We start from the raw sequence: 25,037 nt of genomic DNA, 5'->3' as shown, positions 1-25,037 counted from the left end.
TTTATCTTCCTCAAGATAAATTCAGGCCCATTCACTTCACAGTGGGTGGGTGTTTCAGATGAAGCTTTAAAAATGAGAGTTTTGTCTGGTCTGGATGGACCTCAATGATCCCTTAACACTTTTCATGAGGAAAAAACATTGGTTGTGGGCCAGAATTCCCATTCTTCGCTGCAGCAGCATAGCGGGAGCATGAAGAGAAGGCTCCATGAAGCTTGGAGTGGAAAGTCACCGACATGGTGGTGAAGCAAGCACGGTGAAGCTGCAAGCCATGATTACTGTATCGCACCGCACACTGGGTATGCCCTAAAAGAGCTGGGATTTCAGGTCTCCAGCTGGCTGGAAGGTCTTGTATAGCCCACTGAAGTAGAATTAGGTTGCAAGTGCTTTTTCCTCCCTAGGAGATTTAATCCTACTGTGGAATAGGAAGCAAAAACATTCAAATAGCTGCATGAGAAGCAGAAGATGAGGTATGGCAGGGCAGTTATAGGGCACTTGCACAAGGATGTAAAAGGCTGGTTTGTCAGAGCACCCTCTGAGTATACAGGAAATATAAGGATGTTCGTTGCTCTGTGAGTGGCTCCAGATAAAAAATTCCATTATGTTCCTAAGAAGCCTTTCCAATGACACACATCTGCCAAGATCAGTATATTCCTGCAAAATTCTTCTTTAGGCAATTCACCATTAAAAAAAAAAAACCAAAAAAACAACCAAAACAAAACAGCAAAACCAAAAAATCCCAATTAGCTCCACCTTTCTGACAGCATAACCACAGAAATCCTGTAATTAGCACAGCACTGGGTTCCTTCTATCAGCGGCAAAGGGAGCAGTCCCTATCCATATGTGACAAGCTCAGGGGAGTGGGTTAAACAAAATAATTCTGCACAATTTTGCCAGAGCCCAAACGATTATTTAAATCAGTCAAAAAGAAAACAGGTTTTCAATTACATTTCCCCTCACTTCATCCTTCAAGGCTTAAATGCCTCTGTCCTTCCAGGGCTAGAGGCATCACGATAGCACAAGAGAGGATAATGGCTTTGTGTTTCTGTCCAAAGCGGAAGGAATGGAAAGACCATGAAAGATGACCAGTTTGCCTGAGATCTCTATCCATTTTTCAGGCACAGGTGGTTCGATTTAACATCTGAAACGCTGGACCCTGAAGCAGACCAAAGGCAACTTCCAACCCCAAGGGAGGAGCCTGTAATTAGTACAAAGAATAGGGAGTGCTGGCAGGCCATACAGAGCTGCATTTCCAGAAGAAGGTATTTGTTAGTGTAGTCAGCACACTTTTGATAAGGCAAGCACATCTCAAGCATTTAGGCTTAAATAAACACACTGATTAATGTTCTGGAGGTGGAACATAACTTTCCACTGAGCTGAATCTCTGAAAGCGATTTCTCTTCTCTTCTCTTCTCTTCTCTTCTCTTCTCTTCTCTCTTCTCTCTTCTCTTCTCTTCTCTTCTCTTCTCTTCTCTTCTCTTCTCTTCTCTTCTCTTCTCTTCTCTTCTCTTCTCTTCTCTTCTCTTCTCTTCTCTTCTCCTCTTTTCTCTCCTCTCCTCTCCTCTCCTCTCCTCTCCTCTCCTCTCCTCTCCTCTCCTCTCCTCTCCTCTCCTCTCCTCTCCTCTCCTCTCCTCTCCTCTCCTCTCCTCTCCTCTCCTCTCCTCTCCTCTCCTCTCCTCTCCTCTCCTCTCCTCTCCTCTCCTCTCCTCTCCGGCAGATCTGTGCAAAACATTGTAAAATAAGATACCCTGAAAATGCTGGAGATGGTTTGGAAGGACTGCAATAAAAACTTAAAATTAATAGTGTAGTCCAATCAATGTCAGGGAATTTTCTCATTGGCTTCTTTCACTATGTGGCCTATTATGTGTGCAACTCAAAGTTTCTTTCAGCTGTCCTGATACGGTGAGAGGATTGTAGAGTATTACTGAAATGTGAAGTGCTTTGAAAGTGTGCACCAAAGTGCTACAGAAGCGCTAACTGGTATTATCAGCTGTGAATAGATATGCTTATTATCACCAGACACTCTTCAACAGTCCTGCTCTACTGTGCATCTGCAGCCAGCAGTGATCTCATCCTATACAGCAGCAGCCAAAGGAATAGGTTGGGTTCCTTCATATTAAAATGTGTTACGGGTTAGTAAGCAACTGCCTAACATTTTTTTTTTAAATTTAGAAGGGACATGGCTCAGTACACAGCTGAGTAAATTTACAAACACGCAGCAGTACTAGATTCTGTTGGCCAAGACTATTTTATACTCTAAAGAGCTTCGTAATATAAATATTTTAATTTAGAAAATTCTCCTTCAGATAAAAACTTTTTCATGCTCCAGGGCCCAGCTGAGCCATTCACGTGCTCACCTGCGCTGTGAGAGCGGGCAGGAATCTTTCCAATGGCTGTGTTCATCTCACCAGTGTCTGGAGCAACAACGTTAAGACTAACATATTCCAGACAGTATTGCAAATAGAGGGATATGTAAATATACATTAAAAATCATAGGGCTTGGCCTCATCAAGGGAACAAGGGGAGGAGGAAGGGGAGATGCTGGTGGCAGTGTTTATCTCAGCTCATTGTTGAGGATCCCCTTTCTGCACAGACTGCACACCCGTAACAACTGGCAGAGTATCTTTAGATCAGGCAACCCGTGCTCCTTTAACAGAAAAACCTCCTCACGTTATGTTATTGGAAACCCTGTGGACAGAGAAACATCGGTCCCTGGAGTTCTTGATGCTTCAGTAAAAGCCTGCAGTAACAGAAGGAAAGACCCTAAATTTTGTTTGTAGCTCTAAAGAGAGGCGGAGATGAATAAAACCTGGGAACTGAATCCCCGTCAAGCTTCAGGATATTTGAAATCCAAAGCGGAATGTTGCAGTTTGGACCTTTCTCACATTTTGAGCTCTTCAGCAGCTTCTTGCTGTGCAAGGATCATAAAAAAGGAACCTCCCATTGGGTGCTGTCCCTGTAACTTCAGTGAGAGATTAAAACAAAATTTTTGAGAGGTCACAATCATCCACAAAGGAGCTGAGCAGTAAGCACAACCCTTCTCTTAAAAGCATGTGACTTGAGCATGTTTCTCCTGCAATAACTACCACAGAATGTTTCAAACTTTGAATTTTGGAATTGCCATGTTATTTAACCTTCTATGCTGATTCCCAGGAAAGCCAGGTTTTAAAACAAAGAAGGTAAAAGGGAAAAAACAAAAACAAAAACAAAAAACTGATGCAAGTGGAAGGGCTGCAGTTGCACTTTGAGAAATTGAACAAAATCAGGTACACTTAGGAGTCTCCAAGACAAACTGATATTACAAGAGGTTTTCCTGAAAACATGTTGCTAGCAAGCAGTGGTGGCTTCTAAGTCAACAGAAACCTTCCTGAAATGGACACATTTCCCTCGGAGCAATCCTATAACTTGTAACACACCTTTTGTCTTCATCCTACAACAAAAGACACTTAAACCTTGTTCTCAATTACTCTGGAAGTATTTTCAATTTATAGGAAACAGACCAAACACATCTGTGCTTCTCTACAGCAGGGAGAACTCTGGTCTATCAGTGAAAGCAAAGTTTAAAATCCTGTCTAAATGGATGTAATGTAATTGATGTTACAATCCTAAAGAACAGATTTTCAGTTTGTCTTAATCACCGTACTTCTATGGACTCAACGTTACAGTCCTTTTCCGGTGTCCTTCCACTGTGTGGTATCCAGCTATCCAGAGGTCTTTTGCACAGTCACTGTTGTTTAGTCAGACAAGGGTCCTGTCCTGGCTGTGGGCAAGCAAACTGAGGCAAAAACTGGTGCAGGTAGGAGGTTTAGAATTGATTGCGTTGATTGCCAGTGGGTAGAAAGCCAGAGAAGCTGGCTGGATTACTAACTTTTGGTCTTCATAATACTGAGCAATATTAGTAAAAATGAAAACAGCAGCAAGTCTGGCTTAAATGAAGAGTTATTGATTTGGTCCCAGAGCATATTTAAATATTTTATTGCACAGATGGAGCCCCTACAACTTGCTTTCCCTCATCCCATAAAGGCCCTGTTTTACAAGGATGTTTGCTGGCCCTGGGGAGGGCTGGATCCGGTTTCCTCTCCGTTTATGTATGTTTTTTTGGAGGGGAGGGTTGGGCTCAGGTAAGGAGAATCGATTACTCAAGCGCAGGACAGAGAAGCTTTTTCTCATGCAGGGTCAAGGTTGATGCCTTTGCTCTTCTCCCCCTTCAGGGCATGGATGTCCAAGGGGTGTTTGCTGGGCTGCACATCTCCCTCCCGCCTGTGTAATGCCAGCTGTACCCGTGGGGAACACACTGTGTTTAAAAACAGACGGGTCAAAATCTCTACACCTAAAAGTCATCCCTCATGGGCATTTTTATTTTCACCCTGCCTGAAGAAAGGGTTGTAGATTGCAGGGGAAGTTACCATTGTACTGATTTTAAGGTTTTCCTAATAGTAGTTTTTTGGTCTTTTGGAATTTGACAGGTCTGCTAAAAAGCAGAGTGCAAAAGAAAGGTCTCTCCCACACCAAAAAACCCTACAGGTTTTCAGGACCATCTTTCTTCTCTGTTTCTTATTTGCACATTTCTTGCATAGTGCAGGATCTTAATCCTGTGATTACATACATTCCACACTAACTTCATCCATTTGGTCTCCTTGCGTGTTACTGCCCTTCTATGGAATCTGGGATATACCCTGCTCAGGATGCAATGCAATAAAGAACAAAACCCAAAGCCCTCAGGTTTGTTTGCTTTTGTTTTTGGTTTTGGGTTTTTTTTGGTGGGTTTTTTGGTGGGTTTTTTTGGGTTTGTTTGGTTGGTTGGTTGTTGTTGTGTTTTGGGGGGGGGGTTTTGGGTTTTTTGGGGGGGGTTGTTTTTGTTTTTGGGGTGTGTGTGTGTGTGTGTGTGTGTGCGTTTGCTTATTTGTTTGGGGGTTTTTGGCAGAAAAGACGATTTTTGAAATTATTTGCATGAAAGAAGAGCTCACAGCCTGAATGGATGGGTTCCACCGACAGAGCAGGACACATGGGGAGCGATAAGCTCTAGCTGGCTTGCGTAAACCAGGGAATTTGGAAAGCTCTTCCCCAGCTTCCAGATAAGAGATTTCCTCTTGAAGGCAGTGACAAACACCATCCAGACTAATTGTGGCTCTTTGCTTAGCAGCCCATCACTTATAGTGACAAGCAGCAGACAGAAACTCCTCCAGCAGGCATCACTGCTGAACACACTGCATGTCTCATGACCTGCAGGGAATGCAGAGTCTGGACATAAATCATTAAAAAAAGAAAAAAGTAGAACCATTAAAGGATTTCAAAAACCCACAAACCAAGGGAAAAAAAAAAAAAAAAAAAAAAAAAAAAACTACCAACAAAAACCACCCACCCCAAAAACCACCTTATGATTTACCTGATTTGTAAAAGTAGAATTTCTGTGGCTCAGTTGCCCCATAACAGAAATTCTTAAACTACCAACAAATCACTTGCTAAGAGCGCAGTCCAGCAGGAACAGAAAGACAACCCATACTTAAGAAACCTCATCAAAAAAACAATCTCAGCAGCCACCAGCATATTCTGTTTGATGAGGATATAAACCCTTAGCCTACGTTACGCATTCCAAAGGGTAAGGATAGCTTTTCCTTACTCATTAATTTTCCCCTGCTTTTTGGAAAATAAAGTAGGATGTGTATCGAAGAATAGGGGTATCTTTCGTCTGTGTTACTTTTTTTCCTTTTTTCTTGCATGTTACAGGATCCTGATCTCATGGGTATGTACATTCCATGCTAACTTGATCCATTCTGTCTCATTATGGCTCCTCTATGGAGTCTGGGATACACCCTGCTCAGGATGTGGTGCAACAAAGGACAGAAGAAGTCTAGGTATGCTTGAGCTTTCTAAGCTCAGGAGAAAGACCAGATCTTCTCCTAGAGCCTCTCACACCACTATTTGTGTACAATGATATTTATCAGTGAGTTCTTATTAATGAACAGTACATTTTTGTTATCTCTCCCATTTAACACAACGAATCACGGTGGGATATGTGGTAGAGTAGGCTTTCCACTGGTAATGTTAGATGCAGAAATGTGTTGTGCTGCAAGGCATGTGGGAGGAAGAAATGGGTACACTTCCTCCCTTCATTGCCCAAAGTGGGTGATGAGAAAGAAGTAAGCCCATTTTACCTATGTTTAAACTTGGCAGACCTTAAAAAGTTTCTTTCACCTGGAGAGCAGTACAGTTAAATCCAGGCTAACTTACTTTCATTTCAGCCACTGAATTATGCCTTCATTCTCACACTAACATAATTTTCCTTTTTTTGATGGTTGAAATCTGGCCACTGGGTCCATCTGCCCCAAGCAAAGCTCCGCCTTTAAATGTGTGCAGGGTGTCGGGTGAGCAAAACCACTCATGATGATGGTTCACATGCATGGAGAAAAAGCAGAGCTTATGGATAGTGGCAGAAGAGCTGTTCTGAGTCCAGCATGAGTCAGTGTGAACCTTCACCCACCACTGGCTGCCTTAGCCACAGCCAGGTGACATGCAGCATTTCTGAGAGCAAGGGAGTTGGAGAAAGGCAGCGCTGGCCTGGCGCCTTGTGGAGGCAGGAATTGTGTCGTGTGCTGGAATGGGGAACATCACGAAACAAAACAAAACTGCTTCCCACTCAAACAGACAAGAAAAACGAGGGGATTTTGAAACGCCTGGACATTCCCCATAGACTTTACCCAGAGTATATCAAAGTTTGTTTTGGAGTAACAGCTACATGTCGTTGAAAAATTACTTTTCCCCCCCAGATAATTTATAGAGTATCCAGGAGTGACCTGTCGTCATGATCTCTGCCTTGAAAGCAAAACAAAAACAAACAATAAAGAGTTTTGCGTGGATTTATGCTGAGATCCAGCCCTTAATTAAGCTGTCCGGAAGCTGCCGTGTATCCAGTCTGCTCTTAGGGATGATGGCATAAATCCAGAGCAAGCCTAGAGAAGTGAAAAGTGCAAGTCCTAATGGGAGTGGGAGAGATTATTTCTAGAACTAGGAGAAAGTCACAACATCAAAATCCATTGGAAGCCAGAGAACCTTGTTCATGGAGGGTGACAGGCCCATCTGGACTGTATCTATCCCATTTATTCGCTTGCAGCACTAACAATTTGCCTTTGGAAAAACTGCAAGCCATCTATGTATGAATCTGTTTTCTGGTCCTGATCCATTTGTGCCACAGAGAGCAATCCAGCAGAGCACTGTCACCTCAACAAAGAGCAAAATTATTGTGAGGAAGAGCTCTACACAATCTCCAATTGACTAGCACGAGGAAGACAAGCAACAGAGACAAAATTCAGTACAACGCAAGTGCAGTGGATTAATTTCACCCCGAAGGCCCTTCATGCTTCAAATGGTAGCACAGATTTTGGCAGAGGTACTGGCTAAGTGTGAGATGTTAGTACTAGCGAGAGAGATCAGCCTTTCAGAGTTTGCAGTCTGTTGTGTGAAGCTCTTTTCTTGTTCTGGAGAGAGATCTCTATGCACAACCTATATTAAGTCAAAAGCCTATGTTTTTTTTGTGGAGGAAACCCATCAGCTCTACATTTGCAGGACTCTGGGGCAGTAGGCTGCACCCCAGACACTCAGTCTGTGTCCAGCTTCATCCAGCCAACAGGAGTCAGTGCTGGTTTCCCTGGTGCCTGGGCAATGATTGACAATGCCTAGACTGTCTCACTGGGGCACCTGCAGATAACCACCTGAGATAGATCAGCACAGGAAACCATTTCCACACAGTGTGGACGTGCAGGTGGTGAGCAATGTAAGGAGCATGATTATTATCCCTTTTCTTGCTAACTGTTCTGGGCCCCCTGCATGACGTCTGCAGAGTTGAAATGTCATCACTTAGCCAGATGTCGAAGTCACATCTATCTAAATCCAGCTGGATATATGGAAAGTATTGTCTATTCTGACAGGCATAAATCAAGGGGCATTTGTAAGAATAAGGGATTATTACTAAATCGTGCACTTTCTATTAATACATCCCTATTAATGCTGCAGGTGTTAGTAGTAACTGCTCTTTGAAGCATTACTTAATCAACCCCATTGCAAATCCCCATAATCTAGCTCTCATAAAAATACATGGATTATTGATTGAGAGGACCTCTGGGATCCCTAAAACGAGGTTCAGCTCAGATGCTTGTGCAGCGCAGGAGACGCACTACAGATCGCTCCCTGGAATGTCTGCCAGGTGTTTGCAGTTTCATGCATAGTGTGTCTTGGAAATAATAAAAGAGGTGGGGGTGGAGGGGAGGTAATTCCCATCCAGGAAGACCAGGCTCAAGCAGAGGAAGGAGAAGGAGGACCATTAGTAATAGCTGAAGAGGTTGAAGGCGCAAAGGTTATAGGGTGGGCTACTTTTCCCTCTCTGGGAAACATGTGATAGTGAAAGTAGAGAGCAAGCAGATCTAATCTATGTCAAATCGTCCTCAAAACTAACACACAGAACCCAGTGAGGTCTGCAGTGTGTTTGTAAAGAATACAAGCAATCGGGACAAGCCCTTAGAAACGTGCTAAGGTACAGGTACAGGTAGCTAGGAAGTTAAATCAATGTTTAAGAAACACATGGAAGGCCTTAAATAATAGATTATCTCCAATTTCCCAGTATTGATATTTAAGGATTACATCTGCAAAGCTTAGTGCCGGTGAGAACTGAGCAGGTGAAGCTAAAGCACACTCATTTTCCCTGCTCAGCAGACCCATATAGTTGAGATCTCCTTGGCTCAGGTCTGCAGGACTTCAGGGCCACTTCAGTGGGGCTTGGGCAGAATGCAGTTGCTTAAGGGTGGGCTAAAGCCATTCTGTGTGGCCTAGAGACCCAGGGATACCTCAAGTGTGAAGAATAAAGCAAAGTTTTATGCAGAATAAAAACAAACCCAGCAAGTAACACAGCCTGCAGAGCCCCCTGTTCACACTACCCTGCTTCCTGAGCTGCCCATGCACGGCTGGCTGGGAGCCCATTCCACCACAAAAAGTAGGAGTTAAAAAACCTTGAAGAGATATCCTTGACTGTAGTCCACCCCATTTCACGGGCACCTTTGGCAATCCACAGCCCCAGGCACAGATATTTGTCAGGTCAGTTCAGCTCCTGTATAAACCCCATCTCACCAGGCTGAGAAGAGCCGTGCCCTTGCATCGTATTGCTGTGGGCTGGAATCTCTGTTTGGGGTGTTCTGCAATTTCTCTGTCTGGGCCAGGAAGGACCATGGCTCAGCAGGCTGGTATTATAGAGTGGGGGAGAGAGAGGATCTGCGTACACCTCTTCTTTCAGGGAGAGTTGAAAAATGGGAAATGCATAAGCAGGACATGAATCAATCCTGTCACGGTCTTCAGAAGGTACTGGAAGGTGAAGATATTTTCCCAACAAGGAGGAATAAGAACAAAAATCAATCCTTCACAGAACTACACGATACAGCATTATTTTCCAAGGTGTCACCATCTGTTCTGTGTTGTGGGGAATAACCTTGATGTTATTACATTACAGGATTATTGATATACAGTAGGGTGTTAAATCTCAACCGAATGTACCAAGAGCAAGAGACACACGTAATATCACTTGTGGCTGGAAGAACAAACACAGCTCAGGAAAGCACTTCTGTGGGGATGCAGGGCTTGTTAAAGGTGCTTAAAGGTAAACACATTCACAGTGGAGGTGCTGAATGGACTGGTCTTCTCAAGCTATGGCTTTGACATCAAATTCTCCCACCCTGATTCTCCAGCCTTCCACAAAGAAAGGATATTAGGGCTTGATGTCCCGTCCCTCACCAAACTGCAGCTGGTTCAGCAGACTGGTGTCCTACTGACCGTGTACAGCCTCTCATGGCTTTTTTCTTCCAAGAGGACCAGTGTGAATAAACAAGTACTTTCTACAAGGCAAGGAGCATTGCTGCTCTGCTGAGCACCTCTGTCATGTTTCTGCACCAGAGGGAGAATGGAAAAGATGTGAAAGTGCTTTCATGCTGTACCCCAATATAATTCTTAGGAGAGTTCAACTCATCATTTATATTACAGCACATACAAAACACCCCCATGATCAACAGAAAAAAACATGGCAGGATGCACAGCTGTCATCCTAATGTTTCTGTTTTTCCTTTTCACTCCTGATGTGGGATTTTTTTCCTGTTCCCTTTCCACTTTTGCCTTGAACCTTGGAAAATGAACAGCTAGGCTTTCTCAGTTGACTTTCCCAAATCATCTTGGAACACTTGGAGGTTTTTCCCTTCACATCCTAATTAAGGGTATATCAGTGTCCCATTGGGACTGAGGCAGTTAACTAACACTATCCGGCAGGTCACTTATAAACTATTTGCCCTGAGAATGAGGGCAAACTCTGGTGAATTCCCAAGGAAAGAATCAAATGAACCTGTTAATGAGTGGAGCATTAAGAGGAAGAAAAATAAGGCAGGATCTGAAGCCTTAAGGAAATGTAGGAAATAAAGGTTTGTTTATCTAATGGTTTTACTGGTGTCAATGCGCAGGACTCCCCCTCCATTTTAAAGCAGTTGCAAACAAAAGATTCAGTTGCAGATAAACTTTGGGACTTGACTTTTACATGAGACACTTGTAAACGTTCCTCAAAGACAGAGAGGAAGAGGGACGTGTATCACACTCATTTCAAGTAAAACCTGGCAGATAGGTTTCCTTATATCATCATTATCTGAAGCATCAAAATGAGCTTTAGCCCCACCTTAGCCTGTTTTATCTATTTAGTAAATTGGATTCTCTGCCCCTGCAATGTTTAATTTAAGAACTTTACTGCAATTTCAAAAAACAGCACTCTAATCTGAAGAGTAGCTCTTGGGATATTGTCAGCCTATATGACATTTTGTTAGAGCTTAATTTAGTGAAATTTTAATAGAAGAACCAAAGAAGATATCCAGTGTTAGTTTACCTGTCTGTGAAATGACTCAAGGATCAGAAAAAATACCCTTGTCCATGGAAAAAAAAGTAAACCTGAAAATGCATCCAAAATTCACTGGTTGTCTAAGAGCAACTAGACTGGTTTTTGTGTCTATGCCAGTGAGTGGGGTTAGCCTTCACTCTGAGCTGTCTTAGGATGGGGACAGTATCTTTAACTTAGAATTCCCTTATTTATAATTCTTATAATAATTCTTCAGTATTTGCCTTAAAGCCTGACATACAGCACCGCTAAAAGCTGTACTGCAATAACACAGAAATGGATCCAAAACTAGAAAAAGTTTGACCTGAATACATCTGCATGATTGATGATCTTTCAAATGAGAATGAAAAAACCAGATGCTTAAAAAAAGCGCCAAACCCAGTCAATTTCTAAAAAGAATTAATGTTTTAGTTAAAGTAAAGGAAAGATCACTTAAAATATTTTATCAGAGTTTGTACTACAGGTAAAGAAAAAGATCCTACATTGTCCTAATTTTGTTTTTTGTTTATCTGCCGAAAACTTGTGACAGGGCCTCCATTGTCATACTTTATATTGGTTAGAAGGAGACCACAAACACCATGTACTGTTTTTTTCAAGCCTGATGCAGCAATGTGGAGGAGAGGACTCACTGAGGGTCAGAAGCTTTGCAGTGAGACAGAAAGGAAGAATATGAACGAGATTTTCTCCTTTGTCTAAGTTCTTCAGACACAGAACAAGGGAAAAATTCTTGGATCACTCACAATTGTCACAATGACAGCATTGCTAAAAAGCACATCTTGCCTTTTCTAAAGCTACAGCATAACCCATAAACTCCCTTGTTTATTATTTTTTCCAAAACCAGAAGGTCCCCAGAGAAAAAGTAACAAAGAAAAGCACAAAGGTCCCTGGAATGGCTCTCTGATTTGAAACAAGTGAGTATCTAAACTGTACAACTGTTGTTTCTGTGGTAATTCTGGATTGGTGGCCTCTTAGAGACAGGGAATCCTGAAAGTTTTCAGTTTGGCTGTTATTCCCCTCCTCCAGGTGGATGGCATTCAGGTTCTTGTTTCTGCTGAAATGTGTTGTCCCTATCCTGCTCCTCAAAGGACTTCCTGTGTCCTTTGTGGTATCCATTAGTAGAGGGCTGACAGACACAAGGTATCTCATCACCTTCCAGCCACCCTGGGAGAGCGTCGGGGACAAAGATGGAAATATAAAACCGAGGAGGGCCCCATAATTGCTGTTCCCTGCTGGGCAGTGAGGGATGGATGCAGTTCATGTGGATCAAGCAGAAGGCTGTAAACCTGGCATGCTACACCCAGTCATGAAGGGTCTCTGGAAGAAGAGATGGCTGGCCTCTGCTTCTGGGCATTTGTGCTGTCCCATGTGATGTGAATTCACATGAAAGCTGGGATGGTATCCCTGCATGATGATCCCTGCTCCCAAAGTATGTTTGTGACACTGCTGTTGCGCAGTCCCTTCTGTGTTGTCCAGCCACGGCAATCTCCATGAACCCCAGGAGGCTTCACTGTCAGGGCCACTTCATAGGCAACACCTTTACAAGCTGAATTTTTGGCCCATTTCTTTTCCCACACCACATCTACAGGATATTTTCCACTTCTCTGAAGCCAAAGCCTTTATTTTTTTCGTGGGGGACACTTTAACAGGAACATTAAATATGTTATGGAAGAGGACAGCTAGTCAGCAACCAAGAGAAGGGAAAACTTGATAAAAGGCAGGAAATTGGAATTTAATCAGCCCAGTAATAGGTTCCTAATGTCCACTGGGTCCCCTTTCTCAAGGCCTTACCTGAAGCATAGACAGAGCAGCACTGAGGTCCCCGTACTGACTTTGAAAGAGATGAGCGATCCTCAATGGAATCTCCAATGCTGTAGCCAAGGGATCTAAAATGTCTAGATATTTTTGGTCCCTTATCTCCTGGGCTAACCTATGCCTCTAGTTTTTGAGCCAGAATTCCATGTTCAGCTCAAACATAAGTCAACTGTCTTGACATAGAAATCAGTAGAATTTTCTAGCCATTAATCCCAACAGAATTGCTCCATATCTTCTTACAACACTCACAGGACTATGCAAGTTGCAACACCAAGGCACAAGAATTAGCCAGCTGGCCCCCACCAAGCCTCATCTGGCTTCTTTGTCTCACAGTGACCAGACCCAGCTGCCTGGGAGGAAAACTGGTTTCTACCGTAGCCATGGTATCTACCGTAAGTTACCCCCACGGATTGATATACTACAGCGGAGGTTCAAGAGGATTTTCACTTCCTCACGTTGTCCTATTCCTATTTCTGTGTTTTACCCACAATTCAAAACATCAAGGGAACTTTCAAAGCAACATTCTCTATTTCACCATGTCGCGGTAAATCAAACATATGTAGACCGAAAACCTAATAAAAAAACTATGAGGAGTTTTAATCAGAAGAGTATATTGAAATGTAGATAGTAAAACTGCTGTAACTAACTGCAGATGCTAAAGAAACTATAAAGCTGCAGTCAGCATTGATTTGCCACATTACTGTGTTAGAGCAAAGACTGACTACAGTTTTACTATTCGACTTAATAAACTGGCTTTTTTATTATATAATGCACCAAGTTGCTGTAGTTTTACTGTAGTAAATACAATTCAACCGTAGTTTAAAGAGAGATGTTGTTTTCATTTGCTTTTTTTAATACACACAGTAAAGCTGGGAGAAGTGCTTTTGTAACACTTCTTCTGTGCCTTTAATTTACTCTTTCCTTAACTTTGTGTTTGAATATGTGGTTTCTCTTTTTGACCACTTTGCATTTTGTTTGTGCTTTCAGTGAAATGGGAAGTTGTCTTCAGTGGGTTTTTTTTCGCAAGTAAAAGGGTTTGATATTTAAGACAGAGAAGAGTGACAAAATTTAGATTCCACATTCAGACAGATATGATGGTTTCTGCATTTGAAATGCAAGGTATTTTGCCCAATTCTCACTCTTAAGTTTCTGTAAGAGAGGTATACATTGATGGCTAGTGGTCATTTGGTCCATCTGGAAATCAGCATACTTAGAGATGGGAGGATGAGCTGTAAGGGATGTCTGTTTTTCCTTATGGTGTTATATTTGTACACTCAGATTAGCTCTTTCCCTCCGTGCTTTCTTTCTTTCCTTTCCACCCACCCAGAGAGCAGCAGTGTGATATTCTCTCAGAATCATGTGCTGGTGCCAGACTGACAGTCATAGAAACCACAGAAACAAAAAAAATATGTAGATCTTACTTTCCTAATCCCAAAGGGTAGGATGACACAGCTCCAGCATGGATGGGGAGAAAACAGGCTAATTTTAAAAAAAAAAAAAATCGCATTAGTCATCAAACTAATGCCAACTGACAGTGATTTTCTCCATGTGTCACTGTTAATTGCATTCTTACTGCTTTACATGTGAATATACATCTCAGTAGTCAGCCTTTGCAGCCAAGGAACATTACAATAAAACCCAGGCCCGTGACACTCATCCAAGCTGGTGCGTTAACGTGAACATTTAAAGGATTCATTAAAGTTTAGTATCACGTGTCGGGTCTCCCTGTTCTCCAGCAGCAATTCACAGCAGCTGCCTGTGGTCCAGGAGCACCACAGACACCACTCACCCCTCATCCTGCCACAGGACATGCCCTCTGTAGCATGGGAGATAGTCTGCTTGGGTTTCTTACTCAAACATTCACAACTTGGCTAGGAAATCCTGGCACAAAGAGCCAGAAATCCAGGAGTGTCCTTAATTCCTTGTGCACAGCTCCAAAAGCATTTGGATGAAAGTTAAGGGTTGGCTTACCTGTTTTCCTCACTCTTTCTACCTAAAGCTGTCACTGCCAAATTTTATCACTGACCAAAAAAAGAAAGATTTGAAATACATCCCATTTTCTGATTTTTTTTTTTTTAATGAATAAAGACAAGTAGGAGTTATTTATTTTTTTAAAAAAATTGTACTTGATGTCATTTATTGCCCGTGCAATGCATGGCCAGAAGAAGCTGAGCTGACTTTGTTTTGAACAAAGACAGTTGACCTGAGCAGTCAATGCTATTGTAGGAAATCTCTAGTCCAAACCCAATGTCTGCTACTGAAATCAGCTCTATAACTGTGGGAGCAAAAACCTCAAAACTCAGAGAAGTTTTGGGTGCAGGCAAATTCAAAGCCAAATACCAAGCTCCTGCAAAAAAAAGGAAGATAAAACACTGCAACAACCATTCCCCTCAATCCTTTCCGCTAAAATGCTTGGGGGGAAAGTAATCTTCAGAACAAAATCTATGAATTTAACTTTGCATCTTACGTGTGATACTTCATCTTCACATCTTCTCCACTATAAGCAAAAGAATTCTTTGGCTTTGAATGTCATAGCATCAAGTCAGGCTGACTACTGAGAAGCAAACACCACCAGCAGCAGAAGCAAATAAGCATAGCAGAGATATTTAGCCATATTCTGTCAATTTTTGTAGTTTTTTTCTTCCTTCCTCAGTTATCCTCCCCTTAACAGCTTGAAAAAAACTGGCAGCTATTTTAGGTGTCCCACTGTTATCACTGAGATGCAATCCCTGCTAAACCAACTGTTTCCAATGCATTGCTGAGTAAACCCTGGGCTGACCTTTGACTTCATCTTCTGAAATATGACCATAAAAATAATGAGCCTGTAAACTGCTTTTGGCAATTATGCTGCTGCTGGAATGAAAGGACGTTGTCATTAGCATGCAGCTTATGAACCCCAGCTTGCTGGTCCTGGCAGGCAGCCAGCCTGGGAAACTGAGCCGGCCCTAAAGCTGACACAGGTTCAATGGGATAATTAGGCAGCCTTTTTGTTTGAGTTTGTTGATATAAATGTGGTAGAGATTAGCCTTTTCCCCCTCAGCTCTGGGTAATGGTCAGGGCTAACAGGTGTCAGGCTAATGGTGGTGCGGGAAATTAATACTCGGTTTCCTGGTACCTTCCTTTGTTGTTTTTCCCCACAGAGGAATTCCTCCAAATCTTCTAGCACTTTTCAAGCACCTTCCCTCTCTCCCTCCTTTCCTCTTTTTATTTATCTTTGCCCAAAACATTTTATCAAGAGGAGCACGCCATTGAGTCACATACAAAAAAGCTGGGAAGTGCTGACTGGAAAATAAATTACCATCAATCACATCGGTCAATCAGCCTTCCATTTATAAAGTTAAGGAATAAAACTTAAATTTTCAAATGGCAATTGGCCAGATCTTTTTTTTTGAAGTTCATGGGAAATCTCCAGGGAATTGAGCCAAAGCAGAATAAAGGACACCCAAAACGTCACACAGCTCTGAACAAACTACAGTACCACTTATAAAAGCGTTTGGGTCGCTTAAACATCTGGTTATCTTAAGCAACTTGGAACAGGGTTCTTGGCATTCAGGAGGAATTGAAAATGCCAGATCACCTAACAGCTCTCTGTAAGACCTTAAAGCAGGGTCTATCTGTGCTTTATGTCAAAGTAAGTGAGACAGCAAGAGAAATGGTGAGCGTGCCCCTGCACATTCTGTATCCAGCCAATAGCCCATGCAGAAAGCAAGCTTTCGTACTCATTTTACTCATACACACTGCCTTTTATCTTGAGAGTTGCCGAAGCACTGCAAAGGGACAGTGAGGCCCTATACCAAAATCACTTTTTCCAGCTCCGAAATGGAGCTACTTCTGGGGAGAGACCTGTTAACTTGTGCATCAAACACACATGGCAGCTTAGATGGGAGAGGTAAAAGCCATATGAAAGGATATTTTCCTGGTAAGATGCCATTGTTTATGCAGGACATGGTGGTAGGTAGCCTTTCAATTAAAAGAAAACACAGCAGGGAGGACAAAACCCCCATTCTGTAAAGACGTGGCAGAGACCCACCAGCAGCACCATCTGCTGAACCTCATGGTGGTCTCAGTAATTGTGCAGGCTTTCCCTTCCCTTCCACTCCTCTGCTTTTTCTTTTTCCCCAGTATAATTCCCTTTTCCCAAGACCTACAACCCTTGTCTTCCCAGTTTCCCACCCTGTTGTTGGCTCCACACTCTGCACCCACTTTCTGGAATACACAAATAGCACAAATTAAAATACACTTGATTTCCTGCTCCCCTTCTCATCGCACCAATCCGACTCTCTCCTGATCCATGCTGTACATCATCACTGCTCTGCTTCAAAGCACAGCCAGCCCACCAGTCAACTCCTAGGCATAAAGGCCACACTTTTTTCCCTGCTCCCCATGGGATGCTGCAGGGACACCGTCCCTTTTAGCAAAGGAGGTCACCTTCCCTGTGGTGCTGGCCCCTCTGATTTGCCAGAGGCACAGATGTACACATCTAAGCTGGGAAGGATGAGGACTGCTGTAGTCCATCTTCAGTCCTGTCTGCCTGCAGAAGAGAGGTGCTCGTGCTTTGTAAAGCCTCTTGACAGTACAAAGTGGGAAGAGTCACAAGAATGAGGTTTCATCTCCACTTTCGTTAAAGGCATTTCTTGAAAACCTACGGGGTTTAGCTTGGGCCACAGGTGCAATCCCATAACCATGGTTACTCAGCCCGGGCCACGTATTTCCCAGCATATCATGGGCTGTGGCCTGACCACTAGGCTGGAAGTCTGACAGGGCCATATCCATCTGCAATGTAGCCACAATTTAAACCCACCGTTACCAGGAGAACTACAAAGATGCAAATATATGGGGGAGAGGAAAAAAGAAGCTAAGAGATATTTTGCTGTCTGCCTTGCACCCAAGACCTCTGTGAAGAAAAGAGAGCCAATACCTTATTCAGTAGCTGAAAGTAAAGATCCACTGGTTGGAATTTGGGAGTTGGCAAAACTTTCAGTGGGAGGTTAACTGTAAGCTTTTAATGATGTGAATAAGTTCCTTGGAACATATTACAATGGTAAATTCCCATTTGTTGGAGTCTCTAACTGAAGAGCAAATGCATTTCCAATTTGAAATTTCCGACTGGAAACAATTTGTTGGGCTAAAGGCCAGAATCACTGCTTGAAATCTCTGGCTTTTGTAATAAAATGGATCAGACTAGGTAATCACAAAGGTTTACTGAAACCTAAAAACATATTTATCTATTTATTCCAGAAACCAGCAGTGAAATCGTATTGTGCCTACAAAGTCTTGTTGCATGCAAGAAGTATATCTGATTTTGTGTACCATTGCAATGCTTGAGTTTCCTCAGCTTTGGGCTCATCACCTGAATATGAAACACTAAAGAAAAATAAAGGTAATAATCAATCTCACTTTGTCAGATTGCCAAAGACTGCAGAGGTAGCACTCATTTTATGGAGATTATGACAGACCATTCCCTTATCTTTCCTTATTGTGAGTAGCCCAAAAATGAATTTACCAGGAAAGTGAAATGGAAAAGGGTTATAGTCACCCTGATGAAGTCTGACACCATGAGAATATGATACAGCCTGCCCTACAATGGTAAAATCACTGAAAAATCCCACCCCAAAAAACACACATAGCTAGCAAACAACATTCATTCCATCAGCAACTTTGATTAAACTAAAATCCCTGCAAAACACAACTTATGATTTTTCTATTTGTGGAGCGGTTCAAAGTTTTTAACTAATTTATTGAGGAAGAGGAATGCAATGCTTAGACTTCTGGAAGATAAACATCTCCTTCAGATAATTGCCTGTGGTCAAAGAGTGCCTCAGGATCCAGAGTGGCTGTTTTAATGGCTGGGTTGGTCCAAACTGGCCCTGGTTTTGATCTGGAAAGGTGCAAGTAGAGCTCTGCAAGCTCCCAATCCAAGGCAGCAAAAGGCGTGAGGAGAAATGAGCAAGGAAAACACCTTTGCCAAAGGACATACAGAAAGTCAAGGGGCAGCAGGACAATACCTTGAAACAGAAAAGTGACAGAGCAAATAGGATTAAGGAGATTTACTGCTGATTCTTAGAGGATGCCTGCAGAAGAGCATCATCAGGGTAACGCAGCATCAAGGCAGTAAGTGGATGAATTAAGGTGGTAGCCTGGCAATAGCACAGCCATAATTTAACAGAAGGGTGTAGCACGGAGGATCCTGACAACCTGCCAGCACTGCAGGTGCAGGCTCAGAATTTGCACCATAACACTAATTCACATGTAATCAAAGTCTCCCCAAAAGAGAAATATCTCTTGCCCCATTCACAGAGTATTATTCATGTGCTGAACATGAATCCTTTACTTAAGTTTGTGTCCTGGTCTGAAGGAGCCCTAACTTGAAATACTACCTTCTATAAGTCCTTGAGTACTTTAGTACTTAATGTATAACTTTAAAAGTCAGTACCAACAGAGAAAGAGAGAGAGAGGAACATACAAAGAACTCACTTGTAGACACAACCAAGCATCTCCAAAAAATAAAGAGGCGAGAGGAGAGAAAACAGCCAAAAAACCCAAATAAAGATTTAAACTTTCGTTTCTATCAACTAAAGATGAAAAAAAAAAAAAAAAAAAAACCCAACCAAAAAAAAAACCCCCCAAAAAAAAAAAAGCAAACAAAACAAAACAAACAAAACAATAACAAAACACTAAAAAACCCCCCAAACCGAAAAAACAAAACCACCCCAACACTAGGTCATCATTAAAAAGTGGATTCCAGGGAGGGAAAATAAAGAACTTTCAGACCCAGAATTCAAAACACCACTGAAATGTGGAATCTGAAGATGGGAGAGGTCAAAGAGGATTCAGGTCTTGTCCTGGAAAAGTTTGTTGTTACAGACAGAAAGAAAGAGAAAAAAAGTGAATGTTTGCTGTTTCTTCTAAAACAGAGCATTTAAGAGATCTTTTAGAAGTAGGGTAGTGGGAAGTGTGGGATAGGATTTCACAGCTTTTGGCAGCTGTCTTCTGCCTTCTTTCCCCATTCACAGTGAGAACAGATTTCTTTCTAAAAGTATTGGCTAATTCCATAGGGAACAAGGATGCCTCAGGAGTAAAACACTGTTGAACTGCCATTTGCACCAGTTTTGCACTGAACTACGTGTAGTTGACTTCACTGGCATCAGACCTCTTCTGTCCTGACTTAAAAATACCAGAACAAAACAACACACCAAGAAAACAGCCTTTCAAAATCTTTGTAAAAAGTAAGCTTATCTAATGATTGGGGATTTTTGTTTCTTGGTATGTAAGAATAGGCAATCACTTGAGTAAGAATCCAAGGCATCTTCCAAGTAAGTCCTCATATCCCATAAAAACTGCCTCTCTCTGAGCCACTACAAATCTGCTCTTTCCTTGCACTAGAAAACAGTGTTTTTCCTTGCTTCACAGAAATTTCCCTACAGCAGTCACAAGTGAATAGTTCACCAATAAGGAAGGGTTAAAAATATTTCCAGATGAGCTCTCTTGTGGATAGCAGTTGAGAAAAATCTATTACAGGATCCTGTATACAGGATAAACAACATCAGTAAATTAACCATCCCATGCAGAATTCAAAGACCTTTCCACGTTCACATCAATTGGGTAAACACAAAGACTTAAGAAAAGAAGCAATACTTGCTTCTGGGATTGAGGTGGGACTAATGATGACTAATGCACTTGTTATGGAGCATTCTTTAATTAATTCCCCTGGGAGGCAGTGAATCTTGTTATCTAATCTTGCACACACATCCCTAACCTGCACTTATTTTCCACAAGTATGCTAAGCACTTTCTGTGTCAAGAGGAAGCCAAAACATGTATGGCTTTCTGTGAGAAAGACAGCTAAGGTATTTCCCTCAGAGGATGGCAGGCTCTCTGGGAGGTGAGAAGGAAATTCAAATATAGCTGTACTGAACAAACGCACCCAGAAGCCTGAAATGGGGTGAATTTGAAACAGGTCATCTCACAGTCACATCAAGACAGCGAGAGATGTTTTCCACCTACAAGAAAAGCTGAGAGAGCAGATTTTCGGCTATACCAGGAATAACGAATAATAGTACTTTCAATAAAATATTCCAGCAATGGTTTATTATGGTTTACAGTATGATCACAAAAAAAAAAAAACCAAAACAAAACAACAACAACAACAAAAAAAACCCACCAAAACACACAACTAAAAATAACCAATAAACACCACCACCCCCCCCCCAAAAAAACAAAACCAACCAAAAAAACCCCCCAAAAAACAACCAACCAACCAAAATTAAATGGTTATCATAATTCTTCTAGAGGAAAGTACTGTTCAGGCAGAATATTCTCTGAAGAGGTCTTGGAAATTGTTACAGTTCATTTGATAATATATTGCCTAATAATAGTTTCCTCTTCCCTCATGCTCCCCTCAGTTGAAGTGATTCATGATGAATTCATACTACATGATGAAGTCATCCAACAATCTCTAAGTAACAGTCAAAGATGTTAGTACTGTTTATTGTTCTGGCTCAAATGCAAGAAGGACTTAATAACATAAATAATAAATATGTCAATATTTCCTAAGTACTGTTCTCTGCAGAAAAAAAATATATATAGGTGAAAAATATTGAAACCAGAAGGGGAAAAGGCTGTAAATAATAAAACATCATAGATAAAAAAAATGTATTGTGGAGAAATTACTATTTATTGCAGCTGCATATAGTAACATCTGAAAGGTAATATATATAGCTTTAGGCATATAGTCTTTATCTTGTGTCAGATTTTAGTCAAACGAGACAAGGAAACTCACTAAATGCTGTTACCATCTGAGCAAGTAATGACAGGTTTGATCAGATCTGGGCAAATCAAATACAAATGTCACATAATTGGTGAAAAATTATTACCACTGCTTACGTTATGGCTAAAGTGCAGCTGTTTAAAACTGGATGGATTCTAAAGCCATACCTGCATATTACCCGAGAGCCTGAATAGATATTAGCTCTGATTTTGCTTGCTCCTGATGTGTGATTTTTTTCTTGTGAGCAGGATTTTGATTGGCTGGAAAATACCTACCCTGTAAACTTGTCCTTGCAGAAGTCCATCTGAAAAATGGTTGGGATCTATAGTTCTAGTTTAGAGTCCCACCACAAAGAAACATCAAATTGCCTTGATGTTGGCATGTGCTGAACACTAGGAAGCCTGAAAGAGTGGCAGGCCCCATGTTAATCCAGTCATTTGGCTGTGACATTTAGGCCACCCTTGCTTGCGTTTAGAGAGCCAGGGAAACCTCCACTGTATTTCTCCCCTCCTTCTTCAGTGAGCTGCCAAGGCAGAGAGTCACGGGTGCGAAAGCAGCCTTGGAGCCCAGGCATCCAGCCATGTTTTACCCCATACAGGCATTTGGGATCCAGCTCTTTGCCCACATGGGCTCCACAGAGCTTCTGCTCCAGATCTATGTTCAAACTGCTCTTAACTTTTGGAACAGGCAATGTTTCAGGCTGGCACTCTGTTCCTACTGGCTTTTGTTTTATTAATAACAATAACCGTAGACTCAAGCATTAGCAGAATATCTGTGTACACGACAGAGTAAGATCTAAACACTCCTAGACTCTAAGGATAAGAAGGTTTATAAAAACAGTGCATACAGACAGGAAAAAAGCTAATTCCAAATGCCCTCAAAAATAAAAAAAGAGCCACAGAGGCAAATTTAATTTCCATTTTTTTTTTTTGCAGTACAGCATAAAATAAAGAGGAACCCCTCCCTTGCTTTCTTCATTAAGATCAGTCAAAAGACCCTCAGTATTTAAAGCAGAAATGAGATACTCATTAAATGTTTGTTCTTTAAAAACTCTCACTCTGTAAAGGGAATTCAATCTGGTTCTCTTTAGATCCCTATGTTAAAAGGCCTTATGGTGGGTTTCTCGTAAGAAACCTCTTAACCATTTCAGCTTGCTGAAAGTATAATGTGGAAAAAAGTGCATTTATTTGAAAAACAAATCTTGAAAGTTTAGCCATTAGCCTCAACACCAATAAAATCTTCTGGTTCAGTCTGGAGTCTCTCAGGGGTAAATGTACAGGTGCTAAGTGTTGAGCAGCTGCAGCAAGTGATGAATTTAGGGAATGGTATGAAGTTTAAAAACAAGATGACCAAATGAGATACATTTTACAATCAAAGCCCAAGCTTATGTTAAAAATTAGAATGCCTTTATAGATGCTTTTGTTTTTCCCCTGAGCCTTCTAAAATCAGTATGGCAGCTAATGCAGAGCTAACAGTCAAAGTATTGAGTACTTCTGGCAAGTTCTGGCTCAGTGAAAAGCTGAAGCAGAAAACATTTGTGGATTATTATTATTATTATTTTTAATGTGTGTGGTAAAATGAAAAGAACAAGATTACTGCTCATGCCTTACTAATTAACATAAAAGTCTCTTCATCCTGCTCCAACAGCTCTAAGAAACTACACAGCGAGTGTGAAGAAAATTTGCGCTTTTTCCTAACAGCTCCCTTTTTGGCTCCCTTGATAGTGAAATAGAAAGAAGTAAGGTTAAACACACAGAGGAAGGTTTGGGTCTATTCTTGGGTTGGCAGTACCTGTTCTAAAGCCAGACAATCAAGTTAAAAGCGCAAAGCCATATCTTATGATATTAGAGACCTTATAGGAACTGTCAGGGTCTTGTCTTTTGAGACTATAGATAACTGCCATTCTTTTAGAATTATCCATAGATAATTGCCATTCCTATTCTTTTTCAAGTATTTTTCCTCTGATCCTTTCTATTTTTTTATCTCTGCTCCCTTTTTTTATTGCCTATAACTCTTCTTTTCCCTATGAAATCTGACAGCCACCAAAGACACAGAACAGAGCTCCTATTTCTTCTTTGCTGCAGGCCTCTACCAAAGGTATGAAAAAGGCTTCACAAGCACTGCGTCCCTTTCTCTGTTCCGTGGGAATGCAAATAATGTTGGGGTTTTGGGTACACGTCATTGGGTTTTTAAAACAGTGACTTCCATGAGCATGGAATGTCGTTCCTGCAGAGAGGAAACACAGGAACTCCAGTCAAACCACCGTGCTATGTTCTAAAGAGGTGCATTGAAAGGGAGTTCCAGCAGACACAAAGGCTTTCAAATCCCTTACCTCCCTTCCCTTGTCTCCCAGGGTTCCTGAAGAATATTGGCATTGGAAACAAAACCATCCTATCCTTGTTTTGAGAAACAGCCTTTTGGGAGAATTCTTCTAACAGGACTTGCAGAACCCAACTGAGCATCCAGTTCCACTGACAAGGAGAGAAAACATCTATTTCCTGATAATCTTGCAGTCACTGGATCCCTACACCAAGAGGTACATGTAGCTGCTGACTGAGGGAGGAGAGCCCAGATCACCAATAACTTCTGCATGTTCAAACTATGGATCACATTCCATAAGGCAATGAACAGAGTGCTTCAGGGGAAATTCTTGTTTCAGAAGGAAAAGAAATGAGGTTAAATTTAAGACCACATGCTGTCTATGTCTGCACTTGGTAAAGTTTGGAAGAGGCTTTCCAGATCTTCTAGTCCATCAACCCAGCACCGCCACAACCATCCTTAACACCGCAACATCCCTAATATCCAGAGCCTTGTGAATTTCTATTTTTTCCTGCCCAACCTTCCCCTTGTCAGAATGGCATAAAGGATCTTTAGTGTTAGTCACTTTCTTAGCCTGTAAGTAAGAAATCATGGGGTTCAATGAAGTGTTATCTATGCTGCTGCAGTGCTAGCCACAAAGTGATGTAGGAGTTATCTGGCTTCCTGACCTGAAAATTTGCAGATATAAACATTATATTATCACTATTTAAAGTCCAACCAGTGCATTAGTCCATCCACCCATGCAGAAGCCATCCATGTGGAGCTCTGTGGGTGCCTGCATGGGAACTCAGAGCCCCCCTCTCCCTCTGCACTGCTCTATAGGTTTGCCTATAGAGGCTGCTTCGCTCAGCTCATGCAGCTGGGAATGAGAAAAGGCTCCTCAGCAGTCTTCTGAGTTACACAGCCTTTTTAAACTAGAACCATGATGCAGGGCCATGGCTTTGTGCAGAGCAGCGTGGCATGCGTGGGAGGGCATGGAGCCCTGCCACAGCACCAGGTGGGGAAAAGGAGAATAGAGAGAATAGAAAGCAGCTCAAAAACAGGCCATGAGGTTTTGTTAGAAAATCAGGCTGAGTCTTTGCTAGATGCCTCTTGAGGCAAAGTAACTTGTTTGTCTATTTGTTGAATAACATCCCCACAGTACTGCAAATGGGAAACTTTTTACCTTTTCCCTCTATTTAAACACCTGCCTTTATTACCTACATGTCAGGCTCACCCTGAAATTTCCTCCAAG

The sequence above is a fragment of the Hirundo rustica genome, chromosome 3 (assembly GCF_015227805.2).
Source record: "Hirundo rustica isolate bHirRus1 chromosome 3, bHirRus1.pri.v3, whole genome shotgun sequence".
In the NCBI taxonomy this organism is placed as follows: Eukaryota; Metazoa; Chordata; class Aves; order Passeriformes; family Hirundinidae; genus Hirundo; species Hirundo rustica.
The sequence above is the reverse complement of the archived record's forward strand: the minus strand, read 5'-3'. Positions refer to the sequence as shown.